Source organism: Branchiostoma lanceolatum, chromosome 10, assembly GCF_035083965.1.
Source record: "Branchiostoma lanceolatum isolate klBraLanc5 chromosome 10, klBraLanc5.hap2, whole genome shotgun sequence".
In the NCBI taxonomy this organism is placed as follows: domain Eukaryota; kingdom Metazoa; phylum Chordata; class Leptocardii; order Amphioxiformes; family Branchiostomatidae; genus Branchiostoma; species Branchiostoma lanceolatum.
Window position 1 is genome coordinate 13,430,219 of NC_089731.1, and position 7,265 is coordinate 13,437,483.

The 7,265-nt window shown below is 40.0% G+C and overlaps 1 long non-coding RNA gene across 1 annotated transcript; it reads right to left on the reverse strand.

Moving 5' to 3' along the window:
• Nucleotides 1-131: 131 nt before the first annotated feature.
• Nucleotides 132-4,602, reverse strand: LOC136442807 (uncharacterized). The gene is made up of 3 exons (XR_010757056.1): nucleotides 4,438-4,602; nucleotides 4,132-4,191; nucleotides 132-479 (listed from the first exon to the last, which is right to left on the reverse strand). It is a non-coding gene; the product is annotated as an uncharacterized lncRNA (long non-coding RNA).
• Between the last annotated feature and the right edge of the window lie 2,663 nt (nucleotides 4,603-7,265).

Sequence of the window (7,265 nt, forward strand, 5' to 3'; positions counted from 1 at the left end):
ATACCAATGAGCAAAAAGCATACATATTCACAATACATTGATAGCGATTGAAAAATGGAATGTGCATGGGTGGTATTGAATACCATAGTCTTTACTTCAATTCCATTGAATAACTTCAAACTTACCATGAAGTTCCAAGCGGATGAATTTCTCGTCGGTTCCCTGTTCGTCGGTCATGATTGACAGGGCATACATCCCCTCGTCATCCGCCGTCGTACGATCGATCCGCAGGGAGGCTTGTCCGACCAGCTGAGCTCTCCCCTCATAGAGGCCATAAGCACGTCTTATGTTCAAATCAGGAACGTAGGAGAAGACACTTCGTCTCTGCTGGGATGTGCTGTCTATGTCAACTTTGTGCCATATTATTGATATGACTCTGTAACTGGTGGAGTACTTAGCTGGCAAAGTTGCAGTATCACCCAATGCTGTTTTTGCGACGTCCGGAAGACGAATTAGCACAGCTTCTTCCGCTGCACAATCTGTAACCAGAAATGTTGATACATTGTAATTATAAGGTCGGTGAAACATCTCATCAAAACAACTATATGTTCCTTGTGGAACGAACATGTCACTGGATATTGCGATTAAGATCATTTGGGATGCATCAGCAATGGCCGCTACCGCAGTATGAGTAATTAAAAACATTTGTCATATCCGAGTGTCATTAGTGTATTTGGATGAGATTAGAGATTTGCTGTCATCCTGTGGAATGTACCATATGGCGTTCTGTTGAACAGAGACAACTTCTAATGGGAATAAACGTCAATTTCCCATCCCTTCTTGCATTATGAGATAATACAGTGTCATTATGGTGTCCGTCTCTACCTCTTCTATAGTGAGGTACTGGTTTACTTATTCAACCGCACTGGTAATGTAAAGCGTTCATAAATATTGATGTATAATTAAGTCGAGCGGGAGGGAGGGCATCTGTCTGGCTGCGACATACTTATTGATGAGAATATTTCGCTTGTGGAATAAAAAAGAAATTCAGAACTTTTAGAAATGATGTTGTCCAGAACTAAAAAAGAAACATTGAACAGTTGTAATTCTTGTTTATATAACCTATCCGCCAACGCATGACATATAAGTGCCCTTAGAGCTACAAAAGGTCATAACTGATGATCAAATACAGATATGCTTGTCGTAGGAATCCATCCATTAAACGTGGTCATAATTTGTGTAGATAAGCCTTCTGCAAACCTGATAAGGCAGGTTACCTTGGAGACTTACTTACCTTAGAGAACAGTAATAAAATACATGAGATATTTCCACGTAGAAAAAGCAGGGGCGTTGTATTACCAGAGACATCCCGGTGGATGATGTTGCCTAAGACAAAACCAAAACTTAATCTACGGCTAAGCATATAGAAGTGGCAGTTATTACCGAATATTCAAGTAAGCCAGCCCGAGTGCTATTTTACAATGGGCACATCTGTGGATGTAATGGTGTGTAAAATTAAAACTATCGCGAGGCCATGAATATAGTAGGGTTTTACTACAGCGGTATGTTTTATACGGAAATATTGACTCTAAAATGCATATAATTCATTTGAATTCCAAAGGTCCGGTTATATCATACATAATGTGTTTTGCCAGAAGATGTATATTGTTTTTTGATGCTGCTTGAAGGTAAGAAGTACGGAAGGAAATAAGTACGAAATATGTATATTTTATCAGCTGAAACGCCTGAATAGTCCTTGCCGAAAGGCAATTGCCTTTATGACCGTGCGAAGATGGGCTTTTATGCCCACCAAATACTCTGGTGCTTTGATTTGTATAACCCTACCATAGATATTATTACATCTGCAGGGAAAAGATGTTAAGACTAGCAAGAAAGTTAACGGAGGTAATCAACTTCATATTTACATAAATGCCAAATGGCACTGTTGAAAGATCATAATGTCACATAGAGTGTCTTCAGTCTAAATGCATATTACAGAAATCACTCTAGGTGTAAATGAAATGGCAGATTAACAAAATGAAACACTCCAGTTGTGTCTTAAAATGTCCCCGGCTTGATATAATTAATGCTAGAATGTTGACGCCTTTGTTTATGACTTTAGTACAAGTCTCACGCTGTAAGTAGTGAAACGGGAAAATTAGCTGTTATCTGACCGAAGACAGACGGCCCGACGTTACCAGTGCAGCCATCCGTGAATGTCATCTGCGGCACTTCCCGGTAGTAAAACACGCCCAAAAGTCCGGAACTAGGGACTTAGCATCTAAATGACTGCAATTACGTTCCTTGGTCCCTGAGGGGCTTAACGACAAGAAAGTTATTTTTGACTGAAAGTCTTAGATAAGACTTTATGTATTCAAAGTGTGCCGTCTGAGTCCGTTTTTAGTAGTACTCTTGGCAATCCTAGTCTCTTCCTTCAAACCAAATTCTACTTCATGACAACAAGTGCAGAGCACTGAATGCCATGTAATTGGACTGCTTTCAAGAAGTCTGATCCTTACGTACTGTAGAATTATGAAAAATTGTTTGTCAAGAACATCAATCCTGCCGTAATGAGCTGCATTACGTATGCCAGTGGCCCATCGTGACGACTAAAATCATTGTTGATGTACTAGCCTGAACAAGTTAAAACTCCTTTATCGATTGAGTGTTGGGAACTCTGCCAAAGATCTGTTGATGCCAGCCGAGTTACAGCGAGCTGATCTTATCTTTAGGCACAGTGCTTTGGTGAAGCCAGCGGTCATCTTTGATGTACATGAAAGTAATATTTCATTGAAGAAGACAGTGATGCTTCTTTTGACGTTGCGAAGACAGGCCCAGGTGAAATCAGCAGACCCCCAAGAAGATGAAATGTTCTCAAACTGTACCCTCCAGTCACCTCGTAATTCACTGCGTGCGCAGGATATCGAACTAGAAAAGGTAGTCCCAAGCGGCAGGAGCCACGGCGGGGTGCTTCAATTACATGGATACCATAGGCTCCAACAACCAATTGTCCGAAGTGCGATGTTTATGACAGATTCATGAGCTACAAGTAAATGAGATTTTTCCCTTGAGACAGTACAGTGCCAGGTCGAGATGCTGCTTGCACGATTGTGACCTTGTTTCTTTTTATAACATTTCAGAAATACACCGAATGGATATTGCTAATGTGATTGTTGTTATAAATGATTTATATTAATCTTCTGTTATCGGCGTTGCCATTGCAATATCCAATCATCATTAGTAGCGCAAGTGGTGTTTACAAACAAAAGGAACAAAGATACAACCGTAGATGTCGATGAACTCTATTCGTGGGGAGCATACATAAGTTTATTCTCGTCTGTCTTTCAAGAATTGCTCATATGGATACCACAGTAAAAATGAGAGAGTCAGTAAGTCATCCCTGTCGTAAAAGCAAATAGCATGTCATGCTGCAAATAAAATGTCATAAATATATTTTTGGTGAATCGTAAGTACGGCATTTTGCCCCGAGATAAGGACTTACAACCCCGTGCGTGCTCCATTCCCATCAAACGTAACTGTATCTTGGGACCACATATCATTTGTAGTTCCAAGTTTATGTTTGGAACCCCTGTGATAGCCTTGACAATAAACATATAAGCCGAAGGGTTCAGGGCAAATTTTACAAGGAAGAACATATTTCCTCTAACGTGACCATGTACCATCTAGTATGACGAACAGAATATGATAATGGCGTGGAAAATAAATGTACAAAGGCTGACCTCTGCCATCAGGGAATGTGATTACAACGGATGAAGGGAAACATTGTTACTGAAGCTACCATCCTTCATTCAAAGTAGACATGCACACCTTGGGACCTTAAAAGCCCGGATGTTTCTGGATAACAATTTATCGATTAACACCTAACAAGTGCAAGTTGCGATGAAAAATTAAAGGATCTCTGCGTTTGATGATGCCGATATATGAACGACGTTGGGGAAAACAATTTTGAATCATAAGCTTGATTGGGCCTATGAGTATTATTGATTATCATGTTTGAGCAAACCGTTAGACTGTGCAGAGCATACTAAGGTTGGTCAGAAGGTAACAGTAAATTTTGGTTAAAAGGCAATTTAGCTAATCTTTCAAATACATCTCAATGATTGTTATTTCATGCAGCTTGGCTGTTGTCTTCCACGATCATTCAATCTTAATATTTTAGTTTGACCTCACCTTTCAAAAGGATTGCTCCGATGAGTATCTTGATCAGCAGCATCCTGAACAGTCGTTGTACTGCAAGGAAAGAAACAAGCTGTGAAGTTCGCACACATAAAAAAGAACATACACATAAACATATATGCATACACATACATTGTACACATACACATGGTACACAGTGAAGGATCAATCCCGACCGCTGCCGCTTCGTCCAAAGACGTTGGTTCGCACACACACCAAATACGTACACCCATGCACCAAAGTAAGCCTAGAGGCTCCAACAATTGATGCAAAATCACGACGAACACGCCCAAGTCGTACCTGTCGTTAATAACACCGTCAACGTTAACGTAATTGCGGCCGCCCAACTAAGAAGTCCCTTGTTGATTGCTGATGCCTGCCCTGACTCGCAGCTTCTGAAAGCCCTGTGAGCGCGGTGTACGCACGCAACCCTACTGGCACAGCTGTAGCCCAGCAGTTTCAAGGCTGCCCTTTTGTGGGAACCTCAGCATTAACGTAAAATGGAGGAACATGAAGTTATACGTAATGACATGTTCTAGATAAAGAATTTGAATCGGAATATCCTTTTTTTCAAACAAAGAAACATATTTTGATGTCTACAAGACTATTAATACCACATACGGAAATCGGTGTTTTATATTTGTTTGTATGGAAATCAAGTATTCATACATACATAGAAAATATCGTAAAATATAGTTGTGATCCCCCTGTGACATTTCATATTTGTTGTTATAACGGGTATATTGCATTTTATGCAAAAAAAAGAAAACATTGCAGGATGTTAAGAGTTGGTTATAGGTAAAAAAAGAGCATTCGTGTATATGAAAACAAACGTTCTGTGCAAGTTTGTTTAATTCCTCCATGGAGCGACAGTTCATGATAAGACTACTCTACTAGCAGAAGTAGCTGTCGGGGAAAATTATGACCTTATTATCATATGTTGTTCGTGAGGGCGGACAACAAACGGAGCAAATGATAAGGTTACAATTTCCCCAAACAACCTCTGCTTGGAAAGTAGACCAGACGGTTTGGCCCCCGGGAATGTAGAAATCGATCTTGCCTAATGAAAAAGTCGACGCCTGCCTGGTACTGGCACCGTCATAGCAAATGCTATCCTCTCTAGATCCATGTAAGACGACAACGAAGAGTGTTATGTGGTGTTCTTTTATATAACAGGTGGTGATGCGTAGTTGTCACTTTATCATCTGTAGTGGCTGCTATCAAATTAAATCTACTATCACTACTATGAACACCTTTCCTACCTCTAAAAGACGGATGAGGAAGTGTGAGAATAGGCTAAGGTCTGCACGAGATAAGCGTCAACTGTTAAATGAAAAAGGTTTGTATCTAAATGCTTTTAGAATTTACGGTACACGCCAGGGTAGATCACACGATACAGTATTGATTATTGTCTCTGACAAGGACGTAAATGACAAAGAGTTACAACTCTAACTCTTCCGTGAATGTCACTGGCAATGGTATTGACGAAGGGGGTTAACACGGCCCAAATAGCCCAAGGCTTGATGAATTACCATGGAAATGACGGCGTTCATCTCTGGAGAGATCTTGGTCTCGTAGGAGACAGGTGTCCTCAAAGTTAATCCCAGTTCAACACAGTGAAGCCAACGCAAAATGAAGTGTAAATCCCTTTACGGAGAGAGATAAGATACGGTTTATTCATGCTGTTCACATACTACTGCGTCTTCGGTTATGCCCCAAACCTTCCTATTACATGCCACCGTTACGGTGTAGATTCACAGTTGCAATCGTCTGATTTTATATTCATACACACGTTTAGCTAACATTGTACATTAAATCGTTAGACTTGAAATGGGAGGCTACTATATCTAGGCAAAGGATGTACATATCCATCTTGCTACAACAATTGGACTATCTTTCTTTTGTTTATAGGAATCGAGTACGACAAGGATGCAACCAGAACCTGATGCATTGAACGGTATGTCCTCAGGTGGCCGGCATCAGCATGGTTCCCTTGCAACATCTTTACAGTTATCGATTTGGGATTACAATTTGAAAACTTTGATGTGAGATTACACAGTCATATGGATTTTTGAATGTGCATGGCAATAACATTTTAAGACACTTCTTAACAACTTTGAAGTGTCTTCCTCCTATCGAAAATAGCATTCAAAACGAATCTGCTTCTTGTTATGAATTATGTTATATTTCCTCAAAACAATGATAATCAACTAAGGTGCCAGGTCATTATATATATGTGTAGACATATATATTATATATACCAATATTGTCTTCATAGGCATCTCCTGATCAAAGATACAACATTTTCAAAGCATCCGCTATTACCAACCCGATGCGAGATATATACATGTAGCCTTGAGAGCACCCCTATACCTATTGCGTGTCTGCATCATATCATTTACGATTTTTACGTTGCTTCTTATACTTCCTGCTGACTTCAGGTATCATAAACTAATTTCCAGTGACGATGTTCTCGCACCATTAAACAACGAACGTGTAATCTGATCTCGACAATGCCCAAGGGCATTATATTGACTTCTATATTCCAGTAGCATAGGAATGTAATCTCGCATCTAGGATCTAGAAACATCTGCCATGTTTATTGTTTTAATACCTCAGCATTATATATGAGCCCGTATTTTTTGTGGTTCGTACCTATACATAAAAAGGAAGGCAGAGATCAAAGTTCTTTAGGAGCAGGATATGCGTGGTCGTTAAACACGGGCGAAAAAATAAATCAGGCGTTCAAAGTCCCCCCACTTTCATTATCATTTATCATACCATCAGCACCTTAGGCTGCCATCCCTCGTTAAGCACTAATGATGATGGCCCATCGTCTCTATCTTCATCTAACCCTCGACGACCCATATTTACCGAATGGACCAAATTCAATGATGTTCACATAAAACTCCATTTAAGGACGTGGTCCGTGATGCACCGGAGACATGGAGAGAATTCATAGTGTGATTTCTCGTGAAGTAGACCTTGAGATTTAACAGCAAAAGTCTCTTGAAAAATATGGTGCCAATACGACTGCATATCAGAAAAGGACGTAGCCTTAAAATCTCAATTTGTGATAAAAATGCTGAATTTGTGAAATCCACTTTTCCACTCTGTTTGCAATCAAA